The 19,603-nt window shown below is 47.6% G+C and overlaps 1 non-coding gene across 1 annotated transcript; it reads left to right on the top strand.

The window, feature by feature from the left end:
* Nucleotides 1-5,279: 5,279 nt before the first annotated feature.
* TRNAG-UCC lies at nt 5,280-5,364 on the top strand. Its single transcript has one exon. It is a non-coding gene; the product is annotated as a tRNA-Gly (tRNA).
* Nucleotides 5,365-19,603: the final 14,239 nt, after the last annotated feature.

A 19,603-nucleotide genomic window follows, 5' to 3' on the forward strand; every position in this document is an offset into this window, starting at 1 on the left:
AAAAGCTGCTCAGCGTCGTTTCTCATCAGGAAAACGCAAATCGGGACCACCGCGAGAGACCCGACTGCACACCAGCCAGAATGGCCGAAATGGAAAATTCAATCAATACCAAGTGTTGGCACAATTATGGAGCCCCTGGAACTCTCTGCTATCGCCAGTGGGATGTCAGATGGTCCAGCCACGCTCTGTGAGTCAAACCAGGGCGGGAAGTCGCGTGACCAGCCCAGATTCCAGGCCGGATCTGATCGAGCAGAGGATCGCTTTCCAGGCTCAAGACCAGGGGGCCTGGGGCTCATGGTGCTTCCCACGGGAAGAAGGACCTAGTTCAAATGATTCAGGATTTTCTGTCCCTGGTGGGTACAAACATCCAGTATAATGTCAGTGGCTTTGGCTTCTTGGGAACCCTGCACTGAGCATAGCTACTGTGTAAAAAAAAAGGAGTCCTTGGGGCACCTGGGGGGCTCAGTCGGTTGGGCGTCCGACTTTGGCTCCGGTCATGATCTCACGGTTCGTGAGTTCGAGTCCCATGTCGGGCTCTGTGCTGACAGCTCGGAGGCTGGAGCCTGTTTCGGATTCTGTGTCTCCTTCTCTCTCTGCCCCTGCCCCTGCCCCGCCTGTCTCTCTCTCAAATATAAATAAACATTAAAAAATATTAAAAAAAAAAAAAAAGGAGTCCTTGGCATCTGACAGGGGTTACTTGGTGCCGAATCTCCAGGCCTGTTCCCAGCAGGTGGGTGTGGGTGACGGCAGGGCCGTGTCTGAGGACCCAAGGAGGATGACGCACAGACAGGTCAGGGCCTTCCTGCGCGAGGCCCTGCCGAGGTTCCCACGGCCCACACTTGTACCGCGGCCAGGTCTGAAGGCCAGGGCACATCCGGAAGTTCAGCCTCCGGGGCAGCAAAGGTGCCCCAACCCCCGCTCTTTGCAGCCATCATAATAATTATTACATTTATTGAGCATGGGCCGGGCCCAGGTGCTGAGATGCTACAAATGCCGTTTTATATCCTCCTTCCAAGAAATGGGCTCCTGTCTGCAGCTCACCGCCCTCCCGCCCCACGGGCTGTCTTTCTGGTCTTCCGACAGACCGCTCCAACCTCAGGGCCTTTGCACTTGCTGTTACTTCTGCCTGGTGTCTCTTCCCTCCGAGACCTTCACGGTGGGGGACCTTCTCATTCTCCAGGCCTTGGATCAAATGTTATCTCCTCTCTGAAGTGGACCCCCCCCCCCCCATACCCTCACTATTCCATCCCTTGGCTCCATTTTTTTTTTTATTACATTCATGACACTCTTTTGAGTTTATTCGTTGTTTCTGTTTCCCCACCTCCTCACTGGCATGGGATGTGATATTTTGCCAAACTTACAGGCAAATAATGCAGCTCATTTGAATTTATAAACTTCTGATACCCAAAAAGGTGAATTTTTCATGGCTCTCTTGGCCTTGTGTTTTTCTTATTTCCGATATTGATTTCTAGGATTCCCTTCTTCCTTCCTTCCTTCCTTCCTTCCTTCCTTCCTTCCTTCCTTCCTTCCTTCCTATGTAAGTATGTATGTATGTATTTTTGAGGGAAAGAGAGAGACAGCCTGAGCAGGGGAGGGGCAGAGAGAGGGGGACACAGAATCAGAAGCAGGCTCCAGGCTCTGAGCTGTCAGCACAGAGCCCGACCTGGGGCTCAAACTCATGAACCGTGAGATCATGACCTGAGCCAAAGTTGGATGCTTAACCGACTGAGCTACCCAGGAGCCCCAATTTCTAAGATTTCTTACATAAAAGGTCATCTTTTGTGGGGCATCTGGGTGGCTTAGTTGGTTAAGCACCTGACTCTTGGTTTCAGCTCAGGTCATGATCTCACGGTTTGTGGGTTTGACCCCCTCTGCATTGGCAGTGAGGAGCCTGATTGGGACTCTCTCTCTTCCTCTCTCTCTCTGCCCCTCCCTCACTTGTGCTGTCTCTGTCTCTCTCAAAATAAATAAATACATTTAAAAATTAAAAAAAAATAAAAAAAGTATCCTTTTGCAAATGTGTTTCAAATATTTTTAAAGGATTTTTTAAAAAAAGTTTTTGTTTTTTATTTTGAGAGAGAGAGAGAGAGCTCTTTTGACTGGGGTATGGGCAGAAAGAGAGAGTGGAGAGAGCATCCCAAGCAGGCTCCCAACTGTCAGAGCCGAGTCTGACGTGGAGCTCGATCTCACAAACTGAGATCATGACCTCAGCCGAAATCAGGAGTCAGACGCTTAACCAACTGAGCCACCCAGGTGCCCCTCAAATAGTCTTTTCTAGGTTTTCTTTTCTCTTTTACGTTAAAAACATTTTTGGGGGCGCCTGGGTGGCGCAGTCGGTTAAGCGTCCGACTTCGGCCAGGTCACGATCTCGCGGTCCGGGAGTTCGAGCCCCGCGTCGGGCTCTGGGCTGATGGCTCGGAGCCTGGAGCCTGCTTCCGATTCTGTGTCTCCCTCTCTCTCTGCCCCTCCCCCGTTCATGCTCTGTCTCTCTCTGTCCCAAAAATAAATAAACGTTGAAAAAAAAATTTAAAAACATTTTTTAAGTCCTATTTATTTAAGTAAAACCCCTACACCCAACGTGGGGCTCGAACTCATGACCCTGAGATCAAGAGTCACACGCTTCCAAACTCCACCGACTCAGCCAGCCTGGTGCTAGCCTGAGCAGGGGAGGGGCAGAGAGAGAGGGAGAGACAGAGAATCCCAAGCAGGCTCTTCACTGTCAGCAGGAGCCCGATGTGCGGCTTGATCTCATGAACCATGAGATCACAGCCTGAGCCAAACACCAGAGTCGGATGCTCAACTGACTGAGCCACCCAGGCGCCCCTCTTTTAATTCTTTAAAAGTGGTTTTTAGTCCCTAGAAGTTTAAATTTTTTATCTAGTCAAATGTACCAGTCTTTTCCTTTGTTATTTATGCCATTCGTAAATATTCATCTCATGTTTTCTTCTAGTGGTGTTTTACCGCAGTGTTTTTGCATTTTACTCTTTTGTCCATCTGGAACTTATTTGGTTATGAGGGTTGATGTGCGGGTCAGACTTTTTTTTTTCCCCCAAACGATTACTCACTTGTCCCAGGTCCGTTTCTTGAATAAGTAGCTGTTTGCATTCTGGTTTGAAGTTGCTCATTTATAAATACCAAATAATTATCTTTATTTGGATCTGTGTAAGGATTTTCTGTTCTTTTCTAGAAATCTATCTTTTTTGTTATCTGTACCATAGTGACATCTTCATAATATTCTTCCCACCCAGGAATATCTATTTGTTTAGGTTTTTTTATCCCTTAAAAATGTAGCGATTTTGAAAAAACAAGTTTAATGATTTGTTCCCGTTAACCCCGTATAAACCCATTACGTTTCCTGGTACTTACTGGTCACTTCACATTTATGTTTTTATTTTGTACCTCGTTGCCTTCCTGAATTCTTATTAACGCTAATGGTTTTTTGGCTAGATTTTCTAGGGTGAATAAGGTTATTTCCTGTAGAGAAATATTAATTGATTTCCTTTTCTCTTGATGCTTATTTTCCCCCCTTATTTTTTCTTGTTCTACTGTGATGGTTAGGGCATCAGAATACTAATAATGGCAACATATTCTTTCCTTTAACTGTAACAAGAAAGCTTGTGTTTCCCTATTAAATGTGATGGAGTTGTTGAGACAAAACAATTTCAGTTTAGGAAAGTACTTTATTTTTTCATATTTGACAATTAATAGCAACAGCTACCATTGACTGGGTTCTTAACACGTGCTGGGTACTTTTCTAAGCATTTTTCCAGGGATTGTTTCTTTTAATTCCTAACAACAGCCCCTTCTTCAGGAAGAAGCTTCAGCTCAGAAAATTCAAAGAAAATCAGTCAATGGAAGAGTCAGGATTTTAAACACAGGTAATAGATCTTCTGAGCCTGCGTGCGTAACTGAACTCAGCTAGGTCGCCCTCCTAGATCATTAAAACCTCCTTCTGTTACTAACTTGCTACATTTTTACATCAGGGCTGGATCAGGTTTGGGCTGTTTATAGAATGATTGGAAAGTTTTCCATCTATTTTGGAAATTTTTACCTATTTCTTGAACTTTTAAAGGTGGAATAATGATATAGCCTTTGAGATTGACCATTTTTTGGAGGGGCTATTTTTGATAATATCTTTCGGTTTTTTCATCATTATTTATTGATTCATTCAGATGTTCTACTCTTTCTCATTAAAATTTTTTTTTTTTATTTTTAAGCGATCTCTAACACCCGACATGGGGCTCGAACTCACAACCATGAGATCAAGAGTTGTATGCTCTAGGGACTGAGCCATCCGGGTGCCCTGGTGTTTTAATCCTTCTTGAGTTAATATTGGTAACGTATATATCTGTAGGGACCTCAAATTCCATGGAGATTTTCAAATTTTTCAGCATAGTGTTGTATGCCATATTCTTTTATTGTAAAAAAGTCCCAGTTTGCCTGGGTGGCTCAGTTGGTTAAGCAACCGACTTCGGCTCAGGTCATGATCTCACAGTTTGTAAGTTCGAGCCCTGTGTTGGGCTCTGTGCTGACAGCTCGGAGCCTGGAGCCTGCTTTGGATTCTGTGTCTCCCTCTCTCTTTGCTCCGCCCCCACTCACGCTCTGTCTCTCTCCCTCTCTCTGTGTCTCAAAAATAAATAAAAACATTTTTTAAAAAGCCCCAGTAGATCTAGTTTTAGAGAATACTGCTTGTTTTCTATTTCTTGGACAAACTGGCTATTCAGTTCCCAAATCCCTTTTGTGTGTGTGTGTGTGTGTGTATGTGTGTTTTCTTGTGTGTGTTCTAATTGATGAAGGTCTTTGAAACTCATTACAAATTCCTTTCTCAGCTTTTGTTGCTTTTTTACTGACCGCTTGAGTTGCATGCTTCAAAAGTTTATTTCTACAGTAGCACAGTAGAGAGAGGTGTTCATGTCATGAAATGGAGGAGGGAGAGGGGTCAGAGGAAGTAAACTTTAAGCTGTGTTTTGATGGATGGACAGAAGTTTTCTAGGTGGAGAAGTCCTTTCCAGTTGAGACAGCGGCCACAGAGGGATGAAACTCCTGTGTTTGCTAGAAACGATTATTGGCGGTAATTATTGGCACGCGCAGTTGAACAAACAGATGAGTGACATTTGTAGCAATATATTGATCTATTGTATTTATAATGTATTATGATGTAATATATTAATACGTTTGTGGGATTGTTTGATTCAACTGTAAGCTCCAGGAGGCTTACAGAGACCACTGTTTTCTGGTGCCAATTCCAGGACCTGGCCCAAAGAGGGCGCTCCAGGGGTGCCTGGGTGGCTCAGTCGGTTAAGCGTCCGACTTCCGCTCAGGTCGTGATCTCACGGTTCGTGGGTTCGAGCCCCGCCCCGGGCTCTGTGCTGACAGCTCAGAGCCTGGAGCCTGCCTGGGACTCTGTGTCTCCTTCTCCCTCTGCCCCACCCCAGCTCGCACTCTGTCTCTGTCTCTCTGTCTCTCTCAAAAATAAACATTTAAAATTTTTTTTAAAAAGAGGGGGCTCCATGAATATTTATTGAAGAAACAATAAATTCCCAAGATGCCTGCAGGGACCCGAGCCCTGTTCCAGGGACTGGGGACACAGTAGTGAAGAGAGCCTTTCTGATGGGTGGTGCTGAAAGATTTCATTTGGCTGAAACATAGGGAGCCAGAGAGTGTGGTGGGAGGTCAGCAGGGGCAACTATGAGGGGCCTTGCCAGTCCACTGAGCCCTGGACACCAGGTGAACTGTATTGTATTGAAGATAAGAAAAGCCCCAGGGCTGCAGTGCTGAGAATGGACTCTAGGGGGCAGGAGTGGAAGCTGGGAGGTCCGGGAGGAGGCGCCGCGCAGGACACAGGTGGGAGGGGAAGGGTCTGCAGAGCCTGAATGGGACCCGGCAGGTGCGTGTGTCCTAGAACTACTTTGGACTCAAAGGGACCGCATCGCTTTTATCTTCGGTGGCTTTGTTGAGGTGTAAGTGATCGTGGCCGATATTTTCGTTGGAAGCATCTTTGCTGCAAAGATTTCTGCCCCTTGACTAATTGACCTCGAGGCAATTTTGCCGTAAAATCACAATCGAAAGGGGCCAGTGAAAAGGACGTTAATGAAACATGAAAAATGAATAACAAAATTAGAAAGACTTTATTGCGAAATACAACATATTGGAATGCATTCCACACGTGCCGTGTAGATTCGTGGGCAAATAAATGAATCAGTTACTTGGGAGAGTAACTGACTTCCTTTTGTGGGCGGTACCTAAGGCCTTGTCTCCGAAGCCTTTTGTTCATAGTGTTGTGCACGTACTTGTGGATTCTTCTCTTCATTTGGTGTCCCGCTTTTTCTTTCTTTTCGTGAACATTCCTTCTTTCATTAAGAAAGGTGTCCTGTGCTCAGTCGCCAGAGCATCTGACTGTTGATCTCAGGATCTGGGGTTCGAGTCCCACGTGGGGTGTAGAGATTCCTTAAAAAAAAAAAATGTATCCGTTTCCAAATACTGTCTGCATATTTGTAACAGATTTTTATTGCCCCGTGAGAGCCTTCTCCACTGTTGTTTGTTTCTGCCATATTTCACAAGGCCATCCGTTGGTAGATGTTGCAAAGCTCTGTGGGTTACAGGGGCTCAACACTGTGCCACTGTATAGACCGTTGTGAGGGCCAAGATTCATACAGTGTGAATATGAGAGTGCTGTGTCAACGGAGAAATGAAACCAAACTGTTAACTAGTTATTTTTTTAATCTTTTATGGCGAAATTGCCTTATGGCCAATTAGTTAAGGGGCGAAAGTGTTTGCAATGAAAACGTCCGCGGCGAAGACGTTTATGGCAAAAGTACCTAGAGCCAAACTGACACCCGATACGTTGCACATATTTAAAGTAAAACATCTGATGAGTTCTAACGTTTCATACACCTGTAAGACCATCATCATAATTAAGATCATGTATGGGGGCGCCTGGGTGGCTCAGTCGGTTGAGCGTCCGACTTCGGCTCAGGTCACGATCTCGCGGTCGGTGAGTTCGAGCCCCGCGTCAGGCTCTGGGCTGATGGCTCAGAGCCTGGAGCCTGCTTCCGATTCTGTGTCTCCCTCTCTCTCTGCCCCTCCCCCGTTCATGCTCTCTCTCTCTCTGTCTCAAAAATAAATAAATGTTAAAAAAAATTTAAAAAAAGGATCATGCACCCATGCACCCCTAAATTTATGGGGTGCATGGGTGGCTCAGTGGGTTATGTGTCCGACTTAGGCTCAGGTCATAATCTTGCGGTTTGTAGATTCGAGCCCCTTGTTGGGCTCTGTGCTGACAGCTCAGAGCCTGGAGGCTGCTTCAGATTTTGTCTCCCTCTCTCTCTCTCTCTCTGCTCCTCCCCCACTTGTGCTCTGTCTCTGTTTCTCAAAATAATAAATAAATGGGGCGTCTCGGTGGCTCAGTTGGTTAAGTGTTCGACTTAGGCTCAGGTCATGATCTCATGAACTCACTGTGAGTTCCAGCCCCACGTCGGGCTCTGTGCTGACAGCTCGGAGCCTGGAGCCCGCTTTGGATTCTGTCTCCCTCTCTCTCTGTTCTTCCCTTGCCTGCGCTCTCTCTCTGTCTCTCAAAAATGAATAAATGTTAAAAAAAATTAATTTCCTACTGTCCCCTGATATTGTTCCCTTCTGTCTCACCCCTGCCCCCACATCACCAATTAAAAAAAAACTGATACGTTTTCTTTTCGTTTTGTTGTTGCTTGTTGGTCTGAGCATGTGATCTCCCTCGACATGATGATTTTGAGATTCATTCAGGTTGTCCTGTGCGTGCAGAGTTTGTTCTCCGTTTCACCAGCAGGCGGATATAGCATAACTTCGTTATTTGCCCTCCTGAGAACGGGCGTTGGGTTTGTTTCCGTTTTCTGGAGGTTACAGAAAGAGCGGTGGACGTTCCGTTCAGATCTGCACGTGGACGTGGGCGTGGGCGTTCCCGTCTTCTGGGCGAATACTCAGGAATGCAAAGGCTGGCTGGTATGGGAAGTGCACCTGCGGTTTCTCAGGAAACCACCAAACTGCTTCCCCGGTGTCGCTATCATTTCACGCCCCCGTCAGCGGTGTATCGAATTCTAGTTCCTCCAGCATCTTGATGGCACCTGGCCTGGTCATTGGTTTTAATTTGGGCCATTCTGGTAGATGAGGAGTGGCATCTCACTCGTGCTCTGTCTCTCTCTCGCTCAAAAATAAATAAATAAACATTATAAAAAATTATAAAACAAAAAAGGATCCAACTTTGGCTCAGGTCATGATCTCATGATTCATGAGTTCGAGTCTTGGTTCGGGCTCTCAGCTCTCAGCACAGAACCCGCTTTGGATCCCCTGTCTCTCTCTCTGCCCATCCCTGCTTGTGCATGCTCTCTCTCTCTCTCTCTCCAAAGTAAATAAAAATCATTAAAAAAAAATAAACAGAGGGTGTCTGGGTGGCTCAGTCGGTTAAGCGTCCGACTTCGGCTCAGGTTGTGATCTCGTGGTTCGTGAGTTCGAGCCCCGTGTCGGGCTCTGTGCTGACACCTCGGAGCCTGGAGCCTGCTTCGGATTCTGTGTCTCCCCCTCTCTCTGCCCCTTCCCCACTCACTCTCTGTCTCTCTCTGTCTCAGAAATAAATAAACGTTAAAAAAAATTTAAAAAAAATGGTCAAGATGGCACATTTTTGTTGTGTGTATTTTGCCACAACACGACTCAACTTTTTTTAATTGCTTAATTGGAAAAGAGCAGTACGTATTGTAAACCAAAACAAAAACAACACAAAAATAGAGAATGTGGAAGTCCCCTGTAGTGATTCCAACCACAATAATTACCATTTGTATGGCCTCCCAGAATGTAATAAACACACATACACATCCGTATATATAATTTCTTATATACTCCAATAAATAAATAATACCCATCTACTTTGCCAAAATGGAATTATACTATGCATAATTTTCTGCAACTTTTTTTTTGCTATAATAATAGACCATGTTCACCCTTCTAGGTCATTATCTGAAAAACAAGACCTCGCATGCTACTCAAAAGTAGCATGATGGGGGGCGCCTGGGTGGCCCAGTCGGTTGAGCGTCCGACTTCGGCTCAGGTCATGATCTCGAGGTCCGTGAGTTCGAGCCCCGCATCGGGCTCTGTGCTGACAGCTCAGAGCCTGGAGCCTGTTTCAGATTCTGTGTCTCCCTCTCTCTGACCCTCCCCCGTTCATGCTCTGTCTCTCTCTGTCTCAAAAATAAATAAAAACATCAAAAAATTTTTTTTAAAGTAGCATGGTGGTATAATATTCTATATTCTATAATATTCTATGGCAGTGTTTGGCAAACTTTTTCTTAAAGGGCCAGAGAGTAAATATTTACCTTTTGTAGATCCAATGGTCTCTGTGCCAAAAAAACTTTATTTACAAAAACCAACCCTTGTTCTACGGCGTGAAAGTTCTCTAGTACTTATTTACTTGGTCCCCTGCAGATGGACAGTGGGGCTGTTTCCTCCCCCTCTTCAAGGATTGCAGCAGCAAACATGGGCAGACATTCCTGGGATGGCAGAGACACACGATGGAAGAAGCTGTCTCTGAATCATCCTTCATCAACTCAGAGCGCCCATTTCACGGATGTGGAAACTGAGGTCCAGAGACATCAATGAGTGAGAAGGGACTGGAGCCTTGGCATTTATCTTGACTATCCTAACTGACCGAATTCCTCACTTGGGATCATTTTATTCCTTTTTTTCCCCCTGTGCCATTCAGCACGTTCCCACTTTTCAGCCGAGGAGAGAGAAGAGGGGCCAGGCAGGCTGGGTGTAGGAACCTGCTCAGAATAGAGTCGTTTAATCAGCGCCTGCTTGTTTTGGCCTTGCCTGATGGGTGGGCAGAGGATGTGACTTCAATACTGACCTTGGGTTCTCCTGGGCTGGGACTGGGCACTGAGGTCTCAGACAGAGCGTCATTCCTTGGACCAGAGGTCAGGCCACATAGAACTGTAAGGCTGAGGCTGAGTTGTAAGGATTTTGTTGGCTGTTGATAGCCTGGTGGTGATGGTGGGAGACAATTATTTTTTAGCGGGACTGTTGATGCGTTCCATTTTTCGATGCAATTCACAGAAGGTTCCACTTTCTTTTCTGTTGATGGTCTCAAGAAATAGTCGTCGGCTAATCTTTCCTGGACATTTGCTGTATGTTAAGTGCATAGCCTGCCTCGTCTCATTTAATCCGCATTAAATGAATCCACAGACCCAGGAGTCAGATGTGAAGTTCTTACAAGGGGCTGGGAGCATCACCTCTTACCTGTCTGAACTTAGCCGCCTCTGGCCCTGCTTCAGCCACACCAGCCTCCTGCCATTCTTCCAACAAGCCAGGCGTCATCCTGCTTCAGGACCTTTGCACTGCCCCCTCTTGCTAGAATGCCCTTCCTCTAGATGCCCACATCGCTCCCTCTCTCACTCCTTTCCGATCTCTGCACTGATGTGGCCACATCACAGAGGCTCTCTGGGTTTTCTTATTTAAATTTTTTTTATGTTTATTTATTTTTTGAAAGACAGAGCGTGAGCACAGGATGGGGAGAGAGAGAGGGACAGACAGACAGACAGAATCCGAAGCAGGCTCCAGGCTCTGAGCTGTCAGCACAGAGCCCGATGTGGGGCTCAGACTCACGAACCGTGAGATCGAGACCTGAGCCAAAGTCCGACGCTTAATGAACTGAGCCATCCAGGCGACCCTGGATCTTTCTGTTTAAAGTTTCACTCTTTAAACCACCTCCCTGGCAACGTCTGTATTCCTGTTTTATTTTTCTCCATGGTGTACATCCCAGCCCAATGGACTTTGTATATGTCAATTACTCATTTTGTTTATTGGGTGTCTCCCTCCACGGCCGCGTGAGAAAAGGAAGTTTTAACCGCTCTGTTCACCTCTGGACCCCCCCACCCCCAACATCGGCACCCGATAGACTCAGTAATATTTGCAGAAATATTCATTCTGCAAATGAATATTTGCAGAAACAGCAAGGTGGGTGCTGTTTTAAAGATGTTTTAAACGTCTGTGGATTTCATGGGGCGCCTGGGTGGCGCAGTCGGTTAAGCGTCCGACTTCAGCCAGGTCACGATCTCGCGGTCCGTGAGTTCGAGCCCCGCGTCAGGCTCGGGGCTGATGGCTCGGAGCCTGGAGCCTGTTTCCGATTCTGTGTCTCCCTCTCTCTCTGCCCCTCCCCCGTTCATGCTCTGTCTCTCTCTGTCCCAAAAATAAATAAACGTTGAAAAAAAAAATTAAAAAAAAAAAAAAAAACAAAAAACGTCTGTGGATTTCAGTGCTGCCCTTCGCCCTGCGCTGGCTCCCCCAGAGGAGAGCTCGAAGCGCCTGGAAGCCTCCCCGCCTCCTTACCCGTCACGGCCCATAGCTAACGACCGACTGCTACAGAAGTACAGGGCTCAGCTCCCTTCCGTGGAGATAGGACAACGTCTGAGACACAATTCACACGCTGGTGCTCCCCGCAGGATGGGAGCTCCTCTTTAATACATCTTTGCATCCAAATCCTTGGCCTGGAACCCACCCCACGGGACCCGGATCACCAGAGCCCAGTTAGTGCTGCCTTGCGGTCGGTGTTTCACGAACGCAAAGAGCCAGCTTCTCACTCCACACACCCTCCCGGGGGCCGCTCACCCTCTGTCGTGGCGTAGGGACTCTCCTGCCTCACCCTGGGCTCTAATATCTAGCTGCCTCCTGGATATTCCTCCTGGGTATCCCCCCCCGCCCCAGACCCAGCACATCCCCAAACTGAGCCCAACATCGTCATTCGCTGGACAGGCTGCGGACGGACGGGGGGAAACACGGCAAGAATCTGAATTCTGATTCTACGGAATTTAGGAGCCCTGGAGCCACCCGGTATTCAAAACTTCCTCGTTCCAAGACACGTTATGTCCCCTTAAGCCTTTCTTTTTTTTTTTTTTTTTTAAACTATTTAAAGTTTTTTTTTTTTTTTTTTTCAACGTTTATTTTTATTTTTGGGACAGAGAGAGACAGAGCATGAACGGGGGAGGGGCAGAGAGAGAGGGAGACACAGAATCGGAAGCAGGCTCCAGGCTCTGAGCCATGAGCCCAGAGCCTGACGCGGGGCTCGAACTCACGGACCGCGAGATCGTGACCTGGCTGAAGTCGGACGCTTAACCGACTGCGCCACCCAGGCGCCCCTAAGCCTTTCCTTTTTAATGAAGCATAATTGTGTAAATTTAAGGTGTACAACATGTTGATCTGATCTCCAGAAGTTGTTAATCCACAGAGTTGCAAGGTTGTGCCCTTCAGTGTTATCCTCCCAATTTCCCCACCCAGCCCCCGGCAATCACCATTCTATTCTGTTTCTAACAGTTTGTTTGTTTGTTTTTTGATTCCACATCTAAGGGAGATCATACAGCACTTACCCCTTAAGATTTAAGCAACCTTTTGGGGCACCCGGGTGGCTCAATCGGTTAAGCAGCCGGCTCTTGGTTTCAGCTCAGGTCACGAGCTCACGGTTCGTGGGTTCGAGCCCCGCATCGGGCTCCGCACTGGCAGTGAGGGCCTGCTTTGAATTCTCTCTCTCTCTCCCTCTCTCTCTGCCCCTCTCTTACTCTCTCTCTAAATAAATAGGGTTTCTATCACCTGATAGTATCTGAATTCACTCACACCTCTGCTCTTAGTTTACAATCCCAGTGGATATGCTAATGAAGGAGGTGCACAACGTTGCCGGGACGGAGGGGGAGCATTGGGGTTGCAAGAACAGCGAAGAGGGTCCCCTAAACTGAGCTGTGGGTCCGGGGATGGTGGGGGAAGTCTTCTCCCAAGAGGTTAGCATTAGTCGGCAAAGGAGAGTGAGTTGGGCTGAAAAACAGAACTTTGCAGGTAGAAGAAAGAGCACGTGCAGAGGCTCTGAGGCTGGAAGAGTTTGTTCTGTTCCCCCCCCACCCCCCTGCTGCAGAGTGTTGGGAACGGCCAGAGCAAAGGGGGCCTGTGCTATGGGGGGAGAGGTAAAGATGAGATTCTGAGATTACCAGGAGCCTTGAACGGGGTGCTCAGATTTCAGCCTGGGGGCAGCGGAGAGCCGCGGGAGGTGTCCAGCTGGGGGGTGAGGAGGCCAGAACCCCTGCGGGGGAGGCCATGGCCTCAGCTTACTCATCTGCAGGTTGGGGATAATATCCGCCACATATGGAAATGGGCAGGAATATATATATTAATGCCGGCAAAGGGTTTGATCCCACGCATGGCATGTAGGAAGCCTCCGATAATTTTAATTTTTTTTTTAACGTTTATTTATTTTTGAGACAGAGAGAGACAGAGCACGAACAGGGGAGGGTCACAGAGAGAGGGAGACACAGAATCGGAAACAGGCTCCAGGCTCTGAGCTGCCAGCACAGAGCCCAACGCGGGGCTCGAACCCACGGACCGTGAGATCATGAACTGAGCCGAAGTCGGACGCTTAACGGACCGAGCCCCCCAGGCACCCCAGCCTCCGATAATTTTAGAACGAAAGTAGCAGGAGAAGAGAAGGGGAAGAAGGACCAGGGTGTGGTGGTTCGGCACCTACCCTCCACACTCGCTCACTGGCCGGCTCTGTGGGCTGCACCTCTGTGCCTCGGTTTCCCCATCTGTAAGAGAGGACCAACAGTAGGATGCTGGAAGGAGTCAAGGTTCTAGCACCTGGGCACTATAAACTCCGCGAGAGTATTTGTTAGGGACCCTTCCCTCCTCGACTGTCCCCGTGTGGTCTGCCACCATACCCTTATTTACCCAGTGATGCTTTCCTCACTTGAATTACTTACACTTACTCCCATCTTTGCCTTGCAGTAAAATATACGTAACAGAAAAGTCACCATTCAAACCCTTTTCAACTGTGTGGTTCTGTGCACGTTTCAACTGTGCACGTTCACACGGCGGTGCAAAGGTCACCGCCATCCGTCCCCAGAACTTTCTCGTCTCCGCCAACTGAGACTCTGCCCCCACGGAACACTGGCCCTCCACCCCTTCCCCCCCGGCCCCTGGCTCCCACCATCTACTCTCTGCGTCTGTGGACGGGACTCCTCAGGGACCTGCTGGGAGCGGAAGCCCGTGGTCTCTGTCCTTCTGTGACGGGCTTGTTTCACTGAGCCCAATGTCCTCCTCCAGGTTCACCCTGCTGTATAAGGTGTCAGAACGAGCTTCCTTTTCAACGCTGATTGATATTCCATCGCATGACGGGCGCCTGGGTGGCCCAGTCGGTGGAGCGTCCGACTTCGGCTCAGGTCACGATCTCACAGCTCACGAGTTCGAGCCCCGCGTCGGGCTCTCTGCTGACAGCTCGGAGCCTGGAGCCTGCTTCGGATTCTGCGTCTCCCTCCCTGCCTGACCCTTCCCTGCTTGCACTCCCTCTCTCTCTCTCTCTCAAAAATAAAATAAACATTAACAAAATATTCCATTGTATGAATGGGCCACGTTTTGTTTGTCCGTTCACCTACTGACAGACATTTGACGCCTGCTAGGAACATGGGTGTGCAGATAAATCCTCGATCCTTCTGGATCCCAGAAGTGGATTGCTGTGGATCCTACGTTACCTCTGTGTTTAAGTTCTGAGGAGCGTCCAGACTGTTTTCCACGGCGGCTACACCATTTGACCCACCATTCCACTCTTGCCCCGTAGTGCATTCTCCACCAACAGCCAGCCTGGTCTTAGGACAGAAACCATCCATCCCCCAGGCACAAATACTCCAACTCACCTACTAGGCTCTGGGATTAGCGGTGCCCAGCACAGGACACCGGCCTTCCTGTAGTTTATGGTTGAAATCCAGACAGCAAATGATGTAAAGACACAACCGATAGCAAACTCAGGTGGTGATAACTACAGGGGAGAGAGAGAGAGAGAGGGTGACAGAGATCCCTGGGGGTGAGGGTGTGATGCAGATTTTAAAACAGGGTGGTCAGAGAAGTTGTCGCCGAAGTGAACGTTTAAGCAGAGGTCAGAAGGGAGGGGGCCAGGTGGGTATCTGTGGGAAGAGTGTTCTAGGCAGAGGGCACAGCCCTGTGCAAAGGCCCTGGGGCAGCGCTGGGTCTGGTGTGTTGGAGGAACAGGGAGGAAGGTGTGCGTGCGTGTGTGTGTGTGTGTGTGTGTTTGGAACGGAGTGAGCCAGAGGACTCAGACCCCTTCCCCCCCACTCCCAAGGTGGGAGCCCTGGGGGACCTGACTTGGGTGCTCACCGGCGCCCTCTGGTGGCGTCTTCAGGGAGGGCAACCCGTGGGGTTCAAGAAGGGGGATGGAGGGTGCAGGGGGAAAGGGGGGCCGTGTGGGTACCAGGGTGGACTGTGCTAGTCCCGCTGAGAAATGACAGAGTGAACTAGGATGGGGACCGAGGACTTGGGGAGAAGTGTTCAGATGCCGGATGGAGGCTACACGGAGAACTGAGAGCATCTTCTCGGGCCTGGCGGTGAGTGGCAGGGGCTCCCCGGATTATTTGGGCCTGTGCAATGCGAAGGGAGAAGCCTCCACTGGCCCAGAAGGCAAAGACGACGCCGGGTCAGACGGAGCGTGGCACACGGGGCTCTTCCGCGACTCTCCGGCGTGTAGTATTTTCATTCCTATCAGATCCTGCTGTTTGATTTTGTTCACAGCGCTCATTGTTACCTGCAATTATCTTTATCGTAACGCCCGCCCTCCCGGCCCAACCGCCGCCCACCCCACCCCCCAGCGTGTTCATGGCTGGTTTTCTACCACTCGACTGTCACCTCTCTAAACGAGGGCAGAGATCTTGTTTGTTTTACTTAAGGCCACATCCGCCACGCAGCAGGCAAGATAAGAGCCCGTCCAAAGATGTTCCCTTCCTCATCCCTGGAACTCTGAATATGTGAGATTGCGTGGCGAGGGGCATTAAGGTTGTTAATCGGCTGACCCGGAGATGGGGAGATTATCCTGGATTATCTGTGTAATCCCAGCGTGATCACAAGTGTCCTTAAATGTGGAGGAGGGAGGCCGGGGAGAGAAAACCAGAGAGAAGGCAGCGGGAGAAGGACTTGGCTTGACGTTGCTGGGATGCATAAGGCGGCCTCTAGAAGCGGAAAGGCAAAGAAAAGGATTTTCTCCTAGAGCCTCCAGAAGGAAGAGGAACCTTGATTTTTGTTTAGCCAGACAGTTTTGGACTTACGACCCCCCAGAACCGTATGATAATAAATGCGTTGTTTTGAGCTACCAAGTTCATGGTGCTCTGTCACCGTAGCAGGTAGGAGGTGGATACACTCAGCTTGGCACCTAGTAGATGCTCAATAAACATTTGTTAAATGGATGATCGGGAGGTGACTGCAGGGCTCAGAACCGGAGATAGTACAGTCAACCTTAAGTTAAAGGGGTTGCCAGGCAGTCAGGAGGGGGGTGGTGATCTTGGAGTCAATGGGGGGGGACACCTTTGGGTTGGGCCAGCCCCTCAGCACTGGGCACAAGGGCGGGTGGAGTTCGAGGTCGGAGCTGGCAAAGGCCCTACATGGGAACAGTCCAGAAACAGGAAAGGGGTGGAGGTGGGGGGCACCTGGGCCTCTCAGTTGGTTGAACGTCTGACTCTTGGTTTCAGCTCAGGTCATGATGTCACTGTTCATGAGTTTGAGCCCGGAGCCCTGCATCAGGCTCTGTGCTGGACAGCTTGGAATCCTCTCTCTCTCCCTCTCTCTCTCTGCTCCTTACCTGATCTGCTCTAAATAAATAAATAAATAAATAAATAAATAAAACTAAAAAAAAAAAAAAAAAGTAACAGGAAAGGGGGTTTCTTGATCACCGCCCCGTCCCACAACTGCTGTTTTCACTGCATCCCAGCGGCTAAGGTGTCTGAGGCGTGTTCTTTTGCTTCTGTCCCCCTCCCCCCAAACCTTAAAACTTGAAATAATTTCATTGTAAAAAAATTTTAAGGTGGTTTGAGGTTTACAGAAAAATTGAACAGAAAATACAGGGATTTCCCATAGTATGAACATCTTGCATTAGGGTGGTACATTTGTCACGGCTAATGAGCCAACATTGATGCATTATTATAAACGGAAGTCTGTAGTTTACATAAGGTTCACTGTTGGTGTTGTATCATCCTTGGGCTTTGACGATGTATACAGATGTGGATTCACTGTTACAGAATTATGCAGAATAGTTTCACTGCCCCCCAAACCCCTGGGTTCCGCCTGTTCATCCCTTGGTCCCTTCTCCAGAGCCCCTGGCAACCACTGATCTTTTTACTTTCTCTGATTTCGTCTTTTTCAGGACGTCATATAGTTGGGATTATACAGTATGTAGGCTTTTCAGAGTGTGGTTTTGTTTGTTTTACTTAGCAATATGCATTTAAGTTCCCTCCTTTTAGGTGGTTTTTGTTGCTTTAGAAAAATCATGATAAAATATCTGTAATACAAAACTTTTAACCATTTTTAAAGAGATTTGTTTGACGGTAATCTCCACACCCAACATGGGGCTCGAACCTACAACTCCGAGGTCAAGAATCCCAGGCTCCCTGGACTGAGCTGGCCAGGCGCCCCGGTTTTAACCGTATTTAAATGTACAGTTCAGGGGTGTCTGGGTGGCTGAGTCCGTTGAGCGTCCAACTCCTGGTTTCGGCTCAGGTCATGATCTCACAGTTTGTGAGTTCGAGCCCCACGTCAGGCTCTGCCCGGACAGCATGGAGCCTGCTTGGGATTCTCTCTCTCTCTCCCTCTCTCTCTCTTTCTTCCACTTCCTAGCACGTGGTCACTCTCTCTCTCTCTCTCTCAAAAATAAATAAAAAAATAAATATTTAAATGCACAGTTCAATGGCACTAAATACATCACAATATTTTTTGTGCAAGCATCACCATTATCCATTTCCAGAACTTTCCCCCCAGCTTTACTGAAGTACAATTGGCAAGCAAATTGTACACACTTAAAGTATACATACATACATTCGACATATGTAAACTTTGTGAAACGGTCGCCAGGATCTGGGTAATTAACACAGTCATCATCGGCTTACGGATTTTTTTGTTTGTTTGTTTTTTTGTTTGTTTTTTTTTTTTTTTGAAGGTGAGAATGCTTACATTCTACTCTCTTAGCGAATTCCCAGACCTTTTTTTATCATCCCAAATGGAAACTCTGTACTGTTAACCAGCTCCCCATTATCCCCCCTTCTGCCTCCAGCCCCTGGTAACTTCTAATATACTTTCTGCCCATGAATTTGACTACTGTAGATACTTTGTACAAGCGGAATCTTTGTCCTTTCGTGTCTGGCTTCTTTCATTCAGTATGGTCTCTTTGAGGGTCATCCCTGTGTCCCTGTTGTAGCCTGAGTCAGAATTTCATTCTTTTCTAAGGCTGAATAATATCACACGTATGGATGGACGACACTGTGTCTTATCCATTTACCCATCCGCGGACACTGGGTTACTTTCACCTTTTGGCTACTGTGGACAACACTGCTGTGAAGCTTGGTTAAGACCATCTGTTTGAGGGGCACCCGGGTGGCTCAGTCGGTTAAGCGTCCGGCTTCAGCTCAGGTCATGATCTCGCGGTCTGTGAGTTCCAGCCCCATGTGGGGCTCTGTGCTGACGGCTCGGAGACTGGAGCCTGCTTCGCATTCTGTGTCTCCCTCTCTCTCTGACCCTCCCCAGTTCACGCTTTGTCTCTCTCTGTCTCAAAAATAAATAAATGTTAAAAAAAATAAAAAAGACCATCTGTTTGAGTTCCTGCCGTCGACTCTTTTTGGGTATGTATCTCACAGTGGAATTACTGGATCATACAGGGATCGTGTCTTTTTTGTCTCCTATATTTAAACTGGCGAATTCACTAGGTGAAAAATGGTATCTACCTAAATTATTTTCACTCATGTTTCTTTGGTTCAAAGTAACCCTGAACGCCTGGCCCGTTGGAGGTTTTATTTTCTCTTGGAAACGGTCTCTTGATACTATTTGCTTGTTATCTAGAAGGTGGAACCTCATCAACTTGAAAACACCCTTTGTATACTAGAGATATGGACCTCTTTTGTATGCTGCTTGTTGAATATATGTCCCCATTCTGTTGCTTATATTTTCATTTTTGGCATTTCTTTTTGGATATGTAGACGTTTTTATTTTCATGGAGTGAAAGCTTGACGTTGTTATTATCATGTTTTTGGTGATGTTATGCTTAATAAGTGCTTTCTGTTGGAAGATTGATGCACACCTAATTCTACATTCATCTAGGTTTTTTCTAGAAGAATAGAAAATCGTAAGTTTAGCCAATTAGATTTAGACTCTCTTTAAGGTCTAGCTTTTTTTTTTTAAGTTATTTTTTTTAGAGAGAGAGCGTGTGTGAGTGGGGGAGAGGGACAGGGAGAGAGAGGGAATCTCAAGCCCTATTGTGGGGCTCGATCCCATGACCCTGGGATCATGCCCTGAGCCAAAATTGAGAGTCAGATGCTCATCAACTGAGCCACACAGGAACCCCTAGATCTAGCTTTTAAATACACATTTTAAAGACTTTACAAATTTCCTTCTCAAATTACCAGATAATTATCTCAGCCCCTCTTACTAAATGACAGAATCGAGAAAATTTTTTCTTTTTTCAAGTGATTGGGAGGCACCTTTGAAATTAATTTGTTAAAAAATGGGGGTGTATTTCTAGGTCAGTTCTTCTGATATATTGATTTAACTGCTTACCTAC

This window comes from Lynx canadensis, chromosome A2 (genome assembly GCF_007474595.2).
Source record: "Lynx canadensis isolate LIC74 chromosome A2, mLynCan4.pri.v2, whole genome shotgun sequence".
Taxonomy (NCBI): domain Eukaryota; kingdom Metazoa; phylum Chordata; class Mammalia; order Carnivora; family Felidae; genus Lynx; species Lynx canadensis.